Genomic DNA, 20347 nt, shown 5'->3' with positions numbered 1-20347 from the left:
CATTTTTCCATTCCTCTCTTATACACAATTTAAATGATTTATTTGTCAAGGCATCAGGAGATCACAGTTGTGAAGCAAGTCCTCCCGGAATTACAACAAGCTCTGTATTTTTCTGTCTCTATTTCTCTTTCACAGAATTTTTCGAATGACTACTAAACTGATGTAGCACAAGAAGAGAACTCTTCAATAAAGCACTTTTCCTTCTCTTCCACACTCTATTAATCTTATACCAGCCTCCGGCAATCCAACCCTTGTCATGTACATGAACAACAGTACTTGGTGGTGTTTCAGAAGGTTTCGGCATTGTTTTGCGCTTGAGAATCGTCATTGGAATAAGTTCAGTACCGTCAGCACATACCGCATTTGTTCATGTCCATTTGTTTTTATAGTTACAGATTTGTTATTAGGCACGTCAAATGTCAGAGGAGATTCGTCCATATTCGCTTTCTGGCTTAGTTCCACACTGGTCCTCTTTCGATGTTGAATAGTAAAGCGATGGAGAGATGACATTTTCTCTTCATACTCTTGTGGCATTTCCTGACATATTTAGGTTTTGGTTCACGTGTCAAGTCCATGACACTTCGTAAACATGTAGCGCCATCCGTAAAGTATGTTAAGTTCCAGATGTTCAAATGTGTGTGAAATATTATGGGACTTAACCGCTAAGGTCATCAGATCCTAAGCTTACACACTACTTAACCATAATTATCCTAAGGACAAACACGCACACCCATGCCCGAGGGAGGACTCGAACTTCCGCCGGTACCAGCCACACAGTCCATGACTGCAGCGCCTTAGACCGCTCGGCTAATCCCGCGCTGCTGTTAAGTTCCACTGTAGCGCCCGCTTACGAGGGTGCATTTGAATCATTTTTGTAATAATTCTAGTCCTATATTCACGATGTCCTTCAATCCATTTCAATACGGCATCTTCTAGTTTTGGCAATTTTGCATTCAGTCCTCTATTTGCACATTTGGTCTTCCTCATTTCTTCCAGTTCTTTACTATTCCCGCCACTCGCGAATGTTTTTTTTTTGTGTTGGTGGAGGGCTGAAATTCTGCTCTGTTTCCATGTTCTTCGGAGTATGCTATTAGTTTCAATTTATAGCCCACATCCTATGAATACCTTTTATTTTTTTTCCTTCACGAAACTAGTTACTAAGAAAAATATTGTGCTGTTACCGATAACACAGATCACTTTCAGTTCAAGCTCCCTGGCACCGCAGACTGCAATGACACATCATACGCTAGACACTATTCAGGGTTTGTGAAGGCGGGGCAGGAGAGAGACAATGTTAGAAAGCTTGTGAATCCTCGCAACTCACATTCGTCACATCGGTGCACTGCTACTGCCAGTTGAATCCACTGTTGCCAGATAAAGATAGGTTTCCCGCGGCACCGAATATATGGCCGTTTTTAAGACTAATGGGAACTGTAAATCAAACACTGAACAGTTGTGTATCAATTTCGGGTATAAGACACAACTGAATTTTGGAGACAATTTTTCGAAGAAAAAAGTGCGTCTCTTATGTCCGTAAAATATGGGAGAAGTCAATGGATCGTTAAACAGTAATCTTCGCTCCTTTTCTTCCAAACTTTCTAAATAGCGTTTTGCGAAAAGAGCGTCTTCTTCCCTCTACGGGAAGTTCAGGGTTCTTTTCCGTAATAGGCCTACTCGTGTGTTGACAACACCTACTGGTAACAAAAATCTAGCAGCACTCTTCTGAAATTGCTTCGATGTCTTCCTTTAATCCGACGTGGTGGGGATCCCAATCACTCGAGCAGTACTCAAGAATGGGTCACACAAGTGACCTATAAGCTGTCTCGTTATAGATGGACCATACTTTCCTATAAATCTTCCAGTAAAGCGTAGTCGACTATTGGTCTTTCCCACAATCTCCCTCACGTGCTGGTTCCATTTCGTATCGCTTTGTAACAATACACCTAATATTTCATTGACATGACAGTGTCAAGCTATTTTACGCGACTGTTATTCCTGTGCGTTTGCATTAACTTATATTTCTCCTCGTTTAAAGCCAACTGTCACTCAAATTCCTGAGTCAGCGTTATGTACTGTCTTCGATAAAACCAAAACAATGGGTACGTATGAGTGAGTGCGACAGTGTGAACGCTTTCGATCCCAAATACTGTCCATTGCAAGAAATTCTGCATGCGATCCGTTAGTATACAAACTCACATTTACTACGAAGGAGTAGCTTGGAGTCAGGTGGTGTTCCCTATAACTTCCACATTGGGTGGCATTCACAGTCATTGGTGCCTATGCTCAGTTTGTTCTTCAAGAAACCCTGGCAATTCTTCGAAGTCTGTCGGCATCATTTTGTTACGCCCAGTCTATTCCACCTACCACGATCCATCCTGGTTCCATAACGTGTCCCATTTTCCTCATTAAATTTCAGTTAGGAATAGATAAAATTATAAATATATCCACCTACTGTAGACCTAATCTGTCAACCTAATATTATTCCTTAGACATCCGGTTTTTGTGTCCATTATCATTAAAGATAAAATCTTCCAGCTTTTTAGGTGCGTCATGTTCCTCTTCAAATTTCTTCTTCACAATCGACGTTGCAAATACTCTGCTGCAACCGCTTTAGGATCTTCTGGTATCCCCGGCTGAACTGGAATACGACGTGGTCTAACAACTAAAAGATTTTGCCTGCAAATAGAACTCACACTTCCACAGAGGCGATTATTTGTAGCAAGTCTGGGCAACACATTTTCCACGATCACACTAAGACTAAATTCCCGAAATTTATAAACACTAATAATGTTGCATTAGTTAAACATTGCAGTGACCAAGACCAGGAAACTGATGTAATGCTGATACAATAGAGTGCAGCTTAATCACAAGATAGAGACTGTGTCAGTTAATGAGCACGGAACTCAAACGGAAAGGACACATTACATCACAACAAAGACATTCCACACACAAATACGTAACATATTCTACATACCGTAATTACTTCACTAAAATTTAATACTGGCGTAGTCCCAATAAATGTAGAATTTAATTTGAAAGATTTAACACTTAAGGTAGTCGATAACATTAGTACATGGCTCACAGAAAACGGATTGTCACTTAAGTGCATCAAAACATAATGAATACAGTTTCTTGCATAAAAGCGAAATGTTGCTGTAGCTGTATGCTTGAGATTTACACGGTCATCCACAGATGTGTGCATCAACGTTTCTATCGTTTACGACCTTTCTGATAGTGTCCAGATGCTGTACATTTCCAAAGAGATTGATATATGCTATTGTTCAACCCCTCTATAAGAAAGATGGTAGGAGAGATGTCAACAACTACCGACCTTTTTCACTGCTGACATCATTTTCGAAAATTTTTGACAAGATGGTGTATTCTAGAAAAGTATCTAACCTGAGCCAAAATAATGTCCTCAGTAACTTATAGTTGGGATTTCAGAAGAGTTATTCATCTGAAAATGCCATTTACACTTTCACTCACAAAATTTTACAAGCATTAAATAACGAAATAGACTGCGATCTGTCTAAGGAATTTGACCGTTGACTGTTGGTAAGTCAAACAATGGCTAATGACGTATATAATCAAAAGAATGCAGAAAGCTGCACTTGGTGATTCAGTCAGCTCAATCAATGCCGCTTCTTCTGACTGGGGGAAGAGCAAGTACGCGGATACCCAAGGCTCAGTCTAAGATGAGCTATTGTTCCTCGTGTATGTAAGCGATCTTCCGTCTAATATACGAAAAATAGAATTAGTTATTTTTGCGGATGTTACTAGTATTGTATTCAATCCAACCATACGTACAAAAACAGAAAAAGTGGTAAACAATTTTCTTAAATGTATCATTGGCTACTTCTCCGTGAATAATCTCACTCTCAGATTCAGAAAGACACAACATATTCTCTACTGAACACGTAGAGTTACAACGTCAGTGATAAGTGTAACGCATGACCAGGAACTAATAAACAAGTGGTAACTTAAAAATTTTTAGAGAATTGATGAGAATTTAAACTGAAGAAAGAGCGTTCGGAAACACTTAAAACAACTTAGTTAAGCCACATTTGCACGTAGAACGATTTAAAATCTTGGGGAGAAACAAATCAGTAAGTTGACATATTATGCGTATTTTTATTCAATAATGTCATACGAATTAATGATTTGAGGTAGCTCGTCTTCAAGAAAGAAAGTCTGCAGTACTCAAAAATGGTGTTGCAAGAATAATCTGTGGTGCTCACCCATGATCAGCTTCTAAACACCTGCTTATGGTGTTAGGCACTTTGACTACTGCTTCGCAGTACATTAAGTGCCTCATGACGTTTGTTGTAGATCATCCACTGCATCTCAAAAGAATGAGTGACGTATATAATTACAATACCGGAAGAAAAATAAAAGTAAACATTCCACTTTAAGGTTGTCTTTAGCACAAGAGGGGTGCATAATTCGGTGAACTAAAATTTTTTATCACTCACGCAATGATACAAAATTTTAAAACAGAGAGAAAAAGTTTTCTTTGGCAATTGTTCCTATTGCGTAGAGGAATTTCTATTGTTGTAATGCGTAAAAGATAGTGGGTAGGATTTACTAACTAAAATCTTTGTATTCCACAAGATTTCGGGATTGCAGCCGGATCTCATCGACTTCTTTCCACGATATTTCGGCTGACAACCTTACAGCCATCTTCAGGCGAGTGTTTGAAGGAGACAGCCGCAACAAATCTCTTGATACTAGATCTACCGTACTCAACGTCATTGGACTACGGTTGCGGATCAATTCTAGATTTGCTACTACAGAGAAACCGATCGTTTTATAGTTGTACAGTGAAATTTCTGTCGACAGTTTGGTACAGTACTACAGTTGCTAAGACCCACAGCATTTAAATGTGATGTCACACTTTTCAAGACAAGAAACACTCGCCTGAAGATGGCTGTAAGGTTGTCAGCCGAAATATCGTGGAAAGAAGTCGATGAGATCCGGCTGCAATCCCGAAATCTTGTGGAATATTCGATACGCCGGGAAAACTTCAAGAGCCACATAAAATCTTTGTAACTGAAACAACGACGCTTTTAAATGATTGCATGTAGCCATATTTATAAATTGATATGTGAATATAAGACTCGTTCCACATCATTACTACTTATCGTGCAAATGATCCATGGAAAATGAAACTAACTAACTAAAAGCCTTTCCAACACTGTATTATTACTGGTAAGTACTCTGAATCGGCTTGAAATACCTTGTTTGTATATTATCTCCCTTTATTTATGCCACTCAGCTTAAAACGTTCATGTCTTGAAAAGTGTGACATCACATTTAAATGCTGTGGGCCTTAGCAACTGTAGTACCGTACCAAACTGTCGACAGAAATTTCACTGTACAACTATAAAACGATCGGTTTCTCTGTAGTAGCAAATCTAGAATTGATCCGCAACCGTAGTCCAATGACGTTGAGTACGGTAGATCTAGTTTCAAGAGATTTGTTGCGGCTGTCTCCTTCAGGAATCAGCACCGCGTAACTTCAGTTACAGTTGCAAATGAAACTTCAGTACTTACCCTAGTTTTTCAAACAGCAGGTGGCTGCATTAAATACGATTAAAAGCTTTGATCTCGGATCAAAACTTCCAGATATTAAAGTAACGTAAGGTGAATGCACAGTAGCATCTCGTTAAATTCCCAGAATTAGTGGAGCAACCTAGGAACACATAACAGGCCAATGAAAGCTGTTTGTAGTGCAAGATGGTATCTCTTGACAGAGAATGCTACATTTGCCTAGATTGGAGCTCGTCTATTCGTTCGAGCCTCTGTTGTGAAAAAATACTGCGAACATATTACGCAATTTGAAGTAAACTGTTTCAATGGAAGTAAAAATCCACCGGGTGTTAGTGGAGAGATTTTGTCCAGAGATTCGTTGTTACAGACGCGTTATGCAAGAGGAAGCGATGAAAGCGTACTGGTTGTTTTGGCCGGGCGCATAATAGTCAGTGATCCGTATTCTTCCAGGTGAATCCTTGTATGATTTTCGGTTTATTTATCCCGCTTGCAAGAAGCGTTAATACTAAAAGCCTGTTCGTTTCTATCTATGTGCGGCTTATTTCTGAAGCATGTCTTACGGTCCTTCAGCAGAAGGTTTAGTTACGACACATCGGACCATAAGCATCTGAGAAGCTTTGTACCTAAGTTACTCTGGCAACGGATTTGTTGGTCCTTTGTTCTTTTCCCTCCTGAGAACTTCTTAAGTGTTACGTAAGGACATTAAATAACTGCAGCTTTAAACAGCTGCTTCCCGGAGCAGAAACGCCTTAGTTATGATTCATAATATAGAAGACTTACTGGGTAACTGTTACCGGCACAGTTTGTCAGCTAGGTCGGTCTTTCAGTGGACAAAAGCATTTCATGACTGACGACAGAGATGGGAATTTAATGTTATGTTTTAGCTGCAGGTACATAAAAGCACGAAGGAAGTTACGGATCCACATTCAATTTACATCTATATCTGCATAACAAATCTGCAATTCACACCTAAGTTCCTGTCACAGAGCTCTGACATGTTCCACATCCTGTAGGACCTCCTCACTACGGATCAATTGGAATGAAAGTAAATCTAATCTAATCTAATCTAATCTTCGAACCATCTTCAGTCTATTTCCCTACCTTCGATACCGAAATTATTAATGACCGAATGCGTGCTCAATTAGAGAAAGATGATGCATCGTATGGGTCATGCTCTTGCTGAAGTAATTACCGAAATATTTACTTGGGGTGAATCACATGAAATCCTAAAAAAAAGCCCGAACAGAGGCTTGATTTCCGCTCCTCTTGGTTCCGGAGTACTGTCTAACCTCCAGCGTCACCTCACTAGGTTTGCGATTATCATATATTGTAATATGGTGGGGGGGTGGGGTGGGGGGGATCTTTGCCTGGGAAGTGGTAAGTGCCAGGAATAATCTTTTATTTAACAGGAATGTCAGGGTTTATTGGTAATTGCCTTGTGCTTACAAATTAAAGCCTTAGGTCCAAAGAATTAATAAAATCCAAAAAAGCACACGGATTGATTACAGTTATACTGTGGAATGTAGCACGGCCCCAAAATGACAATAACGGGTTTCGAGAAAATTTTCTTTAAGTGCAAGTTAAACAGTGCTTCGGCAGCGTCAGCAATGATTTATCACATTAAATACTAATGAGTAGTCATCGTTAAATTAAACAGTGGGATGCAACACAGCAGCTAAATGACCATAATAACTCGTAATGAAATTTACCTTAAGGCAGGTTAAACAGTACTTCGACAACCTCAGCAGTGGCTTACAATTAGTAACCAACGTTAAATTACCAAAAGCAGACACAGCGTTAAAATGACAATAACAATAATTTTTAAAAGAATATTTGTTGAAGCGAGTTTTCTTTAACTATAAAATCAACTGATTTCAGAAGTAATTTATCACATTACACACTGCTGAGTAACTACAGCTAAACCACTCAATATGACACGGCAACAAAATGCCAGTAACATATTTTAATAATTCATTTCAATCTTCATTAAATACCATCCATGAAATCTGTAGAGATGACGTTAGGGCGTACAATTACTTAGGCCAAGTGTTGACTAGATAATGCTAAATCTACTTACAAGGGAACCTCCCCATCGCACCCCCCTCAGATTTAGCTATAAGTTGGAACAGTGGATAGGCCTTGAAAAACTTAACACAGATCAATCGAGAAAACAGGAAGAAGTTGTGTGGAACTATGAAAAAAATTAGTAGTCCACGTGTAGCATATGCAACTTCTAGGGTATTGTGTAGTCAGGAGCGCCGTGGTCCTGTGGTTAGCGTGAGCAGCTGCGGACTGAGAGGTCCATGGTTCAAGTCCTACTCCGAGCAATTAATTTACTTTCTTTATTTTAGCAAAGTTATGATCTGTCCGTTCGTTCATTGACGTCTCTGTTGACTGTAATAAGTTTAGTGTCTGTGTTTTGCGACCGCACCGCAAAACCGTGCGATTAGCAGACGAAAGGACGTGCCTCTCCAATGGGAACAGAAAACATTTCATCGCAAGGTCATTGGTCAACCGATTCCTCCACAGGAAAACACGTCATATATATTCTATACGATACTGTTGACGGCATGTGCGTCACATGACAATAATATCTTGTCAACCCACCTAACTTGTACACTTGGCTAATGGGTAAAAAGATTCTTCTACCTTACCCGATTTAGGTTTTCTTGTGGATGTGATTATCACTCCCAAAAAAGTGATCGCATCGGACGGACAAACAGACAGATAATAATTGTCTGAAAACAAAAAATTAAAATTTTTAGTCGAGGGAAGATTTGAACCAAGGACCTCTCACTCCACAGCTGCTCACGCTAAGCACAGGACCACGGCACTCCTGACTGCACGTTGCCCTTGAAGTTGCATATGACACTTGGACTACTCAGTTCGTATATTTTGCTAATTTTTTTCATAGTTCCACACAACTTCTTCCTGTTTTCTCGATTGATCTGTGTTCAGTTTTTCAAGGCCTATCCACTCTGCCAACTTATAACTAAACCTGAGGGGGGTGCGATGGGGAGGTTCCCTTGTTAGTATCAAAACTGAGATGAGCCAACCAACAGACCCTCACGGGTTTTCACACACTCATTACATCTGGCCGAGGGCGACTTCCTTATTGGCTGAACCAGCACCTCGCAAAACGAGTGCAATCCTAAGTTCGTTTCAACTCTGGCGGCTACTACAACAGATAAATCCACCATCAGGTACAAGGCAAATATTCAGTCTCAAACAGTACTACAACCGAAACCTTTGACGAGCTCATGGATGCAGCTAGTGAACGACGAAGAAGAAACAGAATTAGATATCACAAATGCAGTTGTATTCCTTTGCAGTGTTGAAAGTTGTTCACTGACAAGGGGCTATCAACGTTCTTCAAGGGAGAGCGTTATATTTCAAACTCTACAGTCGCTTGGAGCCGCAAAAGAAGTGTTTGAACCTTCCAACAACGCAGAAAATACATTCTGAGAACACGTCAAATATTCATCTCTTGCTCCCCATAAGGTTGCCCGCGGCGCCAAAGATTCCGTATGGCCAACGAAGGCCGGCCAACATAAATTAGTTTATAATCCGTCTTCGGTGTAGTGCAGACCCCTTCCGTTTCCGCAACACGAGCTTTAACGTTCCACATACACGACGCTGCTTTCTTTTTCACACCGCATCAGCAGCACGAGGAAAAACGCCCATCAGTCTGCAACATCCTCGTCCTAACTCTCTCGTGGCGACCCACTTTACAAAACCATTCGCCGTGCTCCCTTTCGACAGATCAGAGAAATTCCCTATACCGATCGGAAAAGATAACCGAATGTTAATAGGTCGAGGTACAGACTCGCACAGCCCATACTGAGCTACACTGAATAGCCAAAGAAACTGGTACATATGCCTAATATCGTGTAAGGACCCCGCCAGGACGCAATAATGTTCGTGTCTGGGGCGTTCGGTGGTCAGTGGAAGTGTTTATACTCAGAAGAGTGTTCCTGGAGCCACTCTATAGCAATTCTGGACGTGTGAGATATCGCATTGTCCTGCTGGAATTGCCCAAGTCTGTCGGAACGCACAATGGACATGAATGGATGCAGGTGATTAGACAGGATGCTTACGTACCTGTCACCTATCAGAGTCGTATATAGACGTATTAGGGTTGACATATTACACCAAATGCACAAGCACCACACCATTGCAGAGCCTCCATCAGCTTGAACAGTACCCTACTGACATGCAAGATCCATGGTTTCATGAGGTTGCCTCCATACGCGTACACGTCCATCCGATCGATACAATTTGAAACGAGACTCAACTGACCAGACAACATGTTTCCAGTCGTCAACAGTCCAATGTCGGTGGCCCAGCATTGAAATCTGAAGCAATTTTCGGAAGGGTTGCACTTCTTCCACGTTGAACGTCTCTCTTCAGTCGTCGTTGGTTACGTTCTTGCAGGATGTTTTTCGGTCGCAGAAATTTCAGAGATTTGATGTTTTACCGGATTCCTGACATTCACGGCACACTTGTTAAATGGTCGTACGCGAAAATCACCACTTCATCGCTACTTCGGAGATGCTGGGTCACATCGCTCGTGCGCCGACTATAACACCACGCTGAAATGCACTTAAACCTTGATAACCTACCATTGTACCAGCAGGAACCGATCTAACAAGTGCGCCACACACCTGTTGTATCTAGGCGTTGCCGACCGCAGCGCCGTATTCTTCCTGTTTACGTTTCTCTGTATTTGAACACGCATGTCTATATCAGTTTCTTTGGCGCCTTTTTATATAAGGCGTGTCTGACTTAGCCCGCACAAGAGGTGTGTAGGATGTCGTTAGTGTAGTTTCAAAAACAATAAAGCATTTGCAGATGACTGTTTCCCTAAGTGCGATAGCAGTGCAGCGTACACCAGCCACACACTCGCCTCTGACAGCCGATCAAACTTACAGTGGCTGAACGCTGAATTTACGCCGTCCATTCCATGGATTACGGGAAAGTCAAGATACTGGCCACAAGCGATTGGGATTCAGTGGTCAAGAAGCTATGGAAATACAATTAGAAGAAAACTTTCTAACCGAGACGAGGGTTCCTAGCTCTAAAAATCAAGGAAACCATTCATGTTACGTCTGCTCCCTCACAGGAGGTACTATTCTGAGTCTTTGCTGCCACAGTCCAACACGCACCATCCATTTTTAAGACTTAATTACATAATTTGTAAGCACTGTGGATTTTCTGACTCTGCCCTTGATACGTTTTATTCTCAGAGCCACAGTTTCATCAATGACTGACGCTGTTGTAGCTGACAGTCACAAGTGGTTTTAATTCTGTCTCAGACAAACATGGAAGATGGATGTGCGGCTGTCAGCCGAAATATCGGAAGAAGAAAGACCTTCATTCCGGATGCACACCCTCAAGCTGAGGTAATATTTAACATCGGACTTTATAATTGGCTATAGCTGTTGTCATTTATGATTCCGTGGCCTTCAGAAAAACAGTTCAGGAATTAAATACTCGTTTACGTTCATAAATATTTTATAGAGGCTTTCGAAGGCACCTGACGCCGCGCTGTCGCTCCATACTCAACTATAAACTGGGCAGACTTCCAGCCAGATATCAGTTTCAGCTGCATACTGTAATGTATATGCAACCACTATGTGTGTACCTACAACAAATATGTCTATGTTCGTCAGTGAAAATGGACTCGATAAGCAACCTGAGCCATCAGTAAACGAATCTAACCTGCATTACATTGTGTGCGTGTTATATGAGTGTCAGTTTCACAGTCTTTTAAGCCCTCAACAGATCGTTACATGAAGAACTTAGAACAAACATTTGGATAAGCTATCTGACTGCGTATTGGAACATGAAAAACTACAGGAACAAATGAACCTGTAACAGTGAATATTTAAGCTATCTGACAGCGTTTTTGAATAAGAATTTACAAGTGATACAGAATCTGATTTGTGCAACGGAATTTCCAGGATTAGAGTACATGACATGTTGTGGTGTGTTAGTGTCACTGTTTCGGCCCTACGTTTGGACTCACCTCTTTAGATATCTGCCTTTTTCCATGTGGTTTACAGGAATTCGCAGCAGCATGCTGCAACAGCGCCTAAAACTTATTGTTACTGAGAATGAATTTAATAAAAAGGAGTTTTCTTGGCTCGTGTTAACTACTAGATAATTTGTGAGAAGGGATTTCATTAATTAAGTCTATTTAAAACTTCACAATCATGATGACAATGACATAGGTGTCATTAATGGCTGAGTGCCAGATTAACATATTATTTCAGTTCCAAAGTTACATTAGCCACAGAATTTAATGTGGAGAATAATTATTATTATTTTGAGGATAAGGAGGCTTCTGTAACTGACGAGAAAAACATGGGATTGTTGCAAACTCGGACTAACAATCAAGAGCCTAACCTTGCAATCGCTTTTGCGTTATGCTTGCGAATTTTACCTTGAACTCCATCTTCATGCGTAGTTAAGCCATCTAAATCTCTCCTAGCTATATAAATGAAATAAGGCCTTGAGCGTGGTAAGATCTGCCATCACCGACGTGAGGGCAGCGTAACACGTCTTCTCCCTCCGAGCTCTATACCTACTACTTCCACTCTCGCAGACAGACTTCGTCTCACAACTATGCTTAGAATCGCACTCCCATGTTTCGCCCTCAGATTGTTACTATCGATATCTGAGTGCTTATTTATTTCCAATCTTACACAACGCAAAGAATAGCGTTAAGTTGGCTATGTTGTATGCAATGTAATGGAGAGTTCTGACACACTCCTTACAATATGTAGAGAACTCACACACTTTAGCATACTCGAACACATACGAGGACCATGACATGATCGTAGCGTCCCTTCACTCTGTCGTATGTGAGCAAGTTTTTCCCGTGCACTTAACCCCGTTTGTTACACGGCAGGCTTTCTTTAAGACCACTAATATTTATATCAGGCAATAATCTGCAATCGTCAACACATAAGGCTGATGGGGCTCTGTATCAGACGGTTCTTTTTTTCAGGCTTAGTTTTTTCGTGATTTCCATAAACCGTTCCAGGCAAATACAGGGGTGGTTTCCCAGAAAGGGCACGACCGATTTCCTTACCCATCCTTGATACAATCCGAGCCTGTGCTCCCTCTTTAATGACCTCGACGGGACGCTAAACCCAATCGTCCTTGCTTTCGACGGTTTTTCAAACTGAGCGTGTCCAATGATAACTGACACCCTAATCATCTTCTGTGCGTTATTTGACCACCTCTAATGTGGACTAATAAAAAAAATAAAAATTTCCACTTTAACAAAACTACGCTGGCCAATACGGAATTAAATACCATTATATCCCCTGCAGCAGGTTTTTCGTACGACGAACTTCGTCTTATGTTTAAATACTAAAATAGTAATTACACAGCCGGCCGTCGGAGGTCTCGCGGTTCTAGGCGCGCAGTCCGGAACCGCGCGACTGCTACGGTCGCAGGTTCGAATCCTGCCTCGGGCATGGATGTGTATGATGTCCTTAGGTTAGTTAGGTTTAAGCAGTTCTAAGTTCTAGGGGACTGATGACCACAGCTGTTAAGTCCCATAGTGCTCAGAGCCATTTGAACCATTTTTAGTAATTACAGAGTCAACAAGACTATTGACAGGAATGTCATTAAAGCGAATAGCAGAATTTCCGTTTCTAATTCCAAGACATGATCAAAACGGGTAGTACACGTAACTGATTCCGGCCATAATAGTTTCACCGTAGTATTTTCGTCGATATCCATTTGAGTAGAAGGAGAGCAATGATTCACTTTGATATTATTCTCGGCACTGTTGGTAAACGTCGAAATATAACTGCCAGTATGTTCCTACTGTGCTAGGGTAAATAATGCTCTTGCCTAGCGCCATTATTTTGGCGCCAGCTAATGTCTTAAAATGAATAACTTGCGTTTAGTAATTTTGTTGGATACGCATGTGAAACCGCTTCTTTTGTGTACGTCAGATATGTGTTAACTGACGAAGGACAAGGTCTAGTTGTCGTATGATAGTTTAACCTATGAGTCACCTGACGTTTTGTGTATGTGGGTGTTCCTGGCATATCAGCCTCGTATTCCTCGACGCTCCTAAGGTAACAGAGGCGCTAATATCACGGGCTACTGTGTCGATATATTTTTACCTGAGCTTTTTATATTTTTCTATTGTGACTCCAATGTTCACATCTTTCTGACTTCTGTATTGTGAAAACAAACGAGAGTGGAAAGTTATTGTAGTGGCGGTCTTCAGTCCAGAGACTAGTTTGATGCACCTCCCCAAGTTACTCAATACTGTGCAAGCTACTTCATCTCGCAGTACCTACTGCAACCTACATCCTTCTGAATCTGCTTTGTGTATTCATCTCCTGGTCTCCCTCTGCGATTTTTACTCTCCAGGCTGCCTTCCAATACTAAATTGGTGATCCCTTGATGCCTAAGAACATGTCCTACCAACCGATCGATCCCTTCTTCTAGTCAAGTTGTGCCATAAATTTCTCTTCTCCCCAATTTTGTTCAATACCTCCTCATTAGTTATGTGATCTACCCATCCAATCTTCAGCATTCTTTTGTAGCACGACATTTCGAAGCTTCTATTCTCTTCTTGTCCAAACCATTTATCGTCCTTGTTTCACTTCAATACATGGCTACGCTCCGCACAAATACTTTCAGAAACGGCTTCCTGACACTTAAAGCTATACTCGATGTTAACAAATTTCTCTTCTTCAGAAACGCTTTCCTTGCCACTGCCAGTCTACATTTTACATCATTTTTGCTTCGACCACCATCAGTTATTTTGCTCCCCAAATAACAAAACTTGTCTACTACCTTAAGTGTCTCTTGCCGTTGGTGGTGAGTCTTGCGTGCCTCAGCGATACAGATAGCCGTACCGTAGGTGCAACCACAACAGAGGGGTGTCTGTTGAGAGGCCAGACAAACGTGTGGTTGCTGAAGAGAGGCAACAGCCTTTTCAGTAGTTGCAGGGGCAACAGTCTGAATGATGGACTGATCTGGCCTTGTAACGCTAACCAAAACGGCCTTGCTGTGCTGGTACTGCGAATGGCTGAAAACAAGGGAAACTACAGCCGTAATTTTTCCCGAGGGCATGCAACTTTACTGTATGGTTTAAATGATGATGGCGTCCTCTTAGGTAAAATATTCCGGAGGTAAAATAGTCCCCCATTTGGATGTCCGGGTTGGGACTACTCAGGAGGGCGTCGTTATCAAGAGAAGGAAAACAGGCGTTAAGTGTGTAAAAAGAAATGAGTTGGTAAAGAAACTTACATAAGATTCTATAACTGTTGAATCCTGCCCAGTCGTCGAAAATGGGGTGTCTAGAAAACCTGCTTTCTCGAATGTAGACAACAATGCAAGCAAATCGTATTGATGAGTTTTATTACGTAATGGTCGTATGTAAAGTACACAAACGGCAAGACGCACTCAACACCTTCGCTGTGCAGTGCCGATGGTATTATTACCGACGACTGTGCCGCTAAAGCGGAGTTATTGAACACAGTTTTCCGAAATTCCTTCACCAGGGAAGACGAATGGAATATTTCAGAATTTGAAACACGAACAGCTGCTAACATGAGTTTCTTAGAAGTAGATACCTTAGGGGTTGCGAAGCAACTCAAATCGCTTGATACGGGCAAGTCTTCAGGTCCAGATTGTATACCGATTAGGTTCCTTTCAGATTACGTTGATACAATAGCTCCCTACTTAGCAATCATATACAACCGCTCGTTCACCGATAGATCTGTCCCTACAGATTGGAAAATTGCGCAAGTCGCACCAGTGTTCAAGAAGAGTAGTAGGAGTAATCCATCGAACTACAGACCTATATCATTGACGTCGGTTTGCAGTAGGGTTTTGGAGCATATACTGTATTCAAACATTATGAATCACCTCGAAGGGAACGATCTATTGATACGTGATCAGCATGGTTTCAGAAAACATCGTTCTTGTGCAACGCAGCTAGCTCTTTATTCGCACGAAGTAATGGCCGCTATCGACAGGGGATCTCAAGTTGATTCCGTATTTCTAGATTTCCGGAAAGCTTTTGACACCGTTCCTCACAAGCGACTTCTAATCAAGCTGCGGGCCTACGGGGTATCGTCAGTTGTGCGACTGGAGTCGTGACTTCCTGTCAGGAAGGTCGCAGTTCGTAGTAACAGACGGCAAATCGTAGAGTAAAACTGAAGTGATATCAGGTGTTCCCCAGGGAAGCGTCCTGGGATCTCGGCTGTTCCTGATCTATATAAATGACCTGGGTGACAATCTGAGCAGTTCTCTTAGGTTGTTCGCAGATGATGCTGTAATTTACCGTCTAGTAAGGTCATCCGAAGACCAGTGTCAGTTGCAAAGCGATTTAGAAAAGATTGCTGTACGGTGTGGCAGGTGGCAGTTGACGCTAAATAACGAAAAGTGTGAGGTGATCCACATGACTTCCAAAAGAAATCCGTTGGAATTCGATTACTCGATAAATAGTACAATTCTCAAGGCTGCCAATTAAACTAAGTACCTGGGTGTTAAAATTACCAACAACTTCAGTTGGAAAGACCACATAGATAATATTGTGGGGAAGGCGAGCCAAAGGTTTCGTTTCATTGGCAGGACACTTAGAAGATGCAACAAGTCCACTAAAGAGACAGCTTACACTACACTCGTTCGTTATCTGTTAGAATATTGCTGCGCGGTGTGGGATCCTTACCAGGTGGGATTGACGGAAGACATCGAAAGGGTGCAAAAAAGGGCAGCTCGTTTTGTATTATCACGTAATAGGGGAGAGAGTGTGGCAGATATGATACGCGACTTGGGATGGAAGTCATTAAAGCAAAGACGTTTTTCGTCGCGGCGAGATCTATTTACGAAATTTCAGTCACCAACTGTCTCTTCCGAATGCGAAAATATTTTGTTGGGCCAAACCTACATAGGCAGGAATGATGATTAAAATAAAATAAGAGAAATCAGAGCTCGAACAGAAAGGTTTAGGTGTTCGTTTTTCCCGCGCGCTGTTCAGGAGTGGAATGGTAGAGAGATAGTATGATTGTGGTTCGATGAACCCTCTGCCAAGCACTTAAATGTGAATTGCAGAGCAATCATGTAGATGTAGATGTAGATGTAGATGAACAGTGACAATACTTTGAGAATAACACAGAAGTGTCGGAAGCAAAGGGCGACGTGCAAATAAGAAACCTCTTCAGTATATACAGTTCCTAAACCGCTGTTCTTGGAGTGCCTACTCTTGATGCTTCTGCAGAACTTGCCGCTACCACGCGGGAGCGGCGCTTATGTTCTCTTTGCATAGAGGCCGCTGCTGTCGCGTTGTCGTCCTAGAGAGGGGCCGGTCAGCGTACAATTGACTGACGTCGTCTCACAGCCCTCTCTGCTGTCACGTTTCCGACTGGCGTTCCGGCGCTTGACTTTACGCCGCAACAATAACAATGGCTCGTCAAGAACAAGGAATTCTACGTCCCGATCTGGAAGCCGTTCCGAGAAGGCACCAGACAACAAGAGCGAAAAATCCCTTTTCTATGATATTTCACTGTAAAAATACAGCAACCAGCTACTTTTTAATGCGTTTTATTTATGCCAATATGCATTTCGGGTTTGCACCCATCTTCAGCTGGCAAATTACATGGATCTTCAGTTACTACAGTAGTACAATCTCGACAGCAGTTTGGATGCTGCAGCAGGCATTCTCCTCTCCTTGTTTTTTCTTGGCATTTCTTCATTTTTGCAACAACACAAACACTTTCTATCACGTATTTTACACAGGCGCACTGCGTTATCCGCCATGTTGTCAGCTGAAGATGGGTGCAAACCCGAAATGCATATTGGCATAAATAAAACGCATTAAAAAGTGGCTGGTTGCTGTATTTTTACAGTGAAATATCATTATCCACGGTCACGCAGTTCAACAATCCAAATAAAATGGACAAATTGTTATCCGTTTTCTAGCTTAAGGATAAAATTGAAGTGAATTACTTTCGAAACACTAAGCCACAGAGAGAAGTGCTGAAGAGACACTTACGTAAAATACGTACCCGCTTGAAGGAAACACATAGAAGATGGAAACTTAGAAAACGAGGCTCTACTTTCACAGACTAACTGCTTAAAAAGTTCAGAGTTACAAGGTCTTATAAAGGGAGGAAGATCAACTAACCTGAAATAGTTATTTCCCTAAGCTTAATACTGAATGATCAGGCACAGTTTCCTTACTGACCACTTATGACTACAGATACTACTCATTATCCTGTCTAGACTTTGTTCTAAATTAGCCCTCCTCCCATATGCTCCCTTTTTTTTCCTTTACACTATTTAGTTTCACAATCACATCTGCTTCACTTACCTACTTGATCTCATTTGTATTTCTTACCAGTTTGTAGTATTAGATTGGTTTGAATTTTATTTTGTTCAGCCGCTATCTTTGAAAATATCACCAAAATATATTGTTCAATTTCTTTTCTTCTCTGGACTGTTATTGCAATTTGTTACATAGTTCATTACGTAACGTGTCGAACATTTTTTTCCAAGTTCAGTAATTTTACATACTGTTACTGAAGTACAGGGTGATTCAAAAAGAATACCACAACTTTAAAAATGTGTATTTAATGAAAGAAACATAATATAACCTTCTGTTATACATCATTACAAAGATTATTTAAAAAGGTTTTTTTTCACTCAAAAACAAGTTCGGAGATGTTCAATATGGCCCCCTCCAGACACTCGAGCAATATCAACCCGATACTCCAACTCGTTCCACACTCTCTGTAGCATATCAGGCGTAACAGTTTGGATAGCTGCTGTTATTTATCGTTTCAAATCATCAATGGTGGCTGGGAGAGGTGGCCGAAACACCATATCCTTAACATACCCCCATAAGAAAAAATCGCAGGGGGTAAGATCAGGACTTCTTGGAGGGCAGTGATGAAGTGCTCTGTCACGGGCTGCCTGGCGGCCGATCCATCGCCTCGGGTAGTTGACGTTCAGGTAGTTACGGACAGATAAGTGCCAATGTGGTGGCGCTCCATCCTGCTGAAATATGAATTGTTGTGCTTCTTGTTCGAGCCGAGGGAACAGCTAATTCTCTAACATCTCCAGATACTGTAGTCCAGTTACAGTAGCACCTTCGAAGAAAAAGGGACCAAAAACTTTATATTGGCTGAAATGGCATAGAAAACGTTCACCTTAGGCGAGTCACGTTCATACTGAGTTGTTTCCCGCGGATTATCAGTGCCCCATATACAGACATTGTGACGGTTGACTTTCCCGTTAGTGTGGAAAGTTGCTTCATCACTAAACACAACCTTTGAAACGAAAGATTCATCTGTTTCCATTTGAGCAAGGATAAAATCACAGAAATCGATTCTTATAATCTTATCAGCTGCAGACAGTGCTTGAACCAATTTCAGACGATAAGGTTTCATAACTAACCTTTTTCGTAGGACTCTCCATACAGTTGATTGTGGAATTTGCAGCTCTCTGCTAGTTCTGCGAGTCGATTTTCCTGGGCTGCGAACAAATGCTTGCTGGATGCGTGCTACATTTTCATCACTCGTTCTCGGCCGTCCAGAACTTTTCCCTTTGCACAAACACCCATTCTCTGTAAACTGTTTATACCAACGCTTAATACACCACCTATCAGGAGGTTTAACACATACTTCGTTCGAAATGCACGCTGAACAACTGTCGTCGATTCACTTCTGCCGTACTCAATAACACAAAAAGCTTTCTGTTGAGCGGTCGCCATCTTAGCATCAACTGACGCTGACGCCTAGTCAACAGCGCCTCAAGCGAACAAATGTACAACTAAATGAAACTTTATAGCTCCCTTAATTCGACGACAGATAGTGCTTAGCTCTGCCTTTTGTCGTTGCAGAGTTTTAAATTCCTAAAGTTGTGGTATTCTTTTTGAATCACCCTGTATTTCCTCTCTTTTTAATCCTAAACCAAACATTAAAAACCGTCATCTTTGGAAACCAAATGACACGCCCTGTAATGCACTCATTTGAAATCTTTGATCCTGCAAGATCTCGCAGCCACTCATATTTGATGATGGCCTAACGGTCGAAAATCGGTTCGTAAAATAATAAATATTGTAGAATATTACACTGGTGTCGTGTGTGTTTTCATTTATGATGTATAAAATATTGTACCAAGAACCGACAGAACAGTTAATGCAATAGTTACTCTGCTGAAGTTTAATCACGGCTGTCTCGGAAAACTGGAGAATGTAATCTATAGAACAGATACACCCAATATTGTGAGTGCAGAGACCTCGAGGACATTAATCTCGTTTTTTGTTAGGTGCTCAGTGTAGAAAACAAAAACAGACAACCTACCGATGTAGCAATACAGTTTGTAAGTCAAGCACCACTTAAATGATCAGTACCTCTTTGGCAACAGAATATACAAAAATCTTCAAATTAATAATGCAAATTATCAACGTTATCGATGTCTCAAAATAACGCCCGACGGTCCAGTTTCATGAGGGGCTATTTGTTGTGTGCATTTTTACAGAACAGCCTAACAGCTACCCGTATTAGCAAGGGTATGTATAGGGTTTTCATTGAAACAGCAATTACTTCCGTAGATGATAATCGAAGACTCTTGAATACATAATGCGTAAAACAGGACTACCTTTACAGAACTGACGATAGTCTTGGATTTTGTCTGAACAGATAGATATACTGACGAAAACAGAAACTGTTGTGCCATGAACAGATTGCCCAGACTACGAAAATGATACTCGCATCTTTACAGGCTTGTGGGGTGCACTGATAAAAATTTCAAC

This window comes from Schistocerca nitens, chromosome 5, assembly GCF_023898315.1.
Source record: "Schistocerca nitens isolate TAMUIC-IGC-003100 chromosome 5, iqSchNite1.1, whole genome shotgun sequence".
Lineage (NCBI taxonomy): Eukaryota > Metazoa > Arthropoda > Insecta > Orthoptera > Acrididae > Schistocerca > Schistocerca nitens.
Note: the sequence above shows the minus strand (reverse complement) of the source record.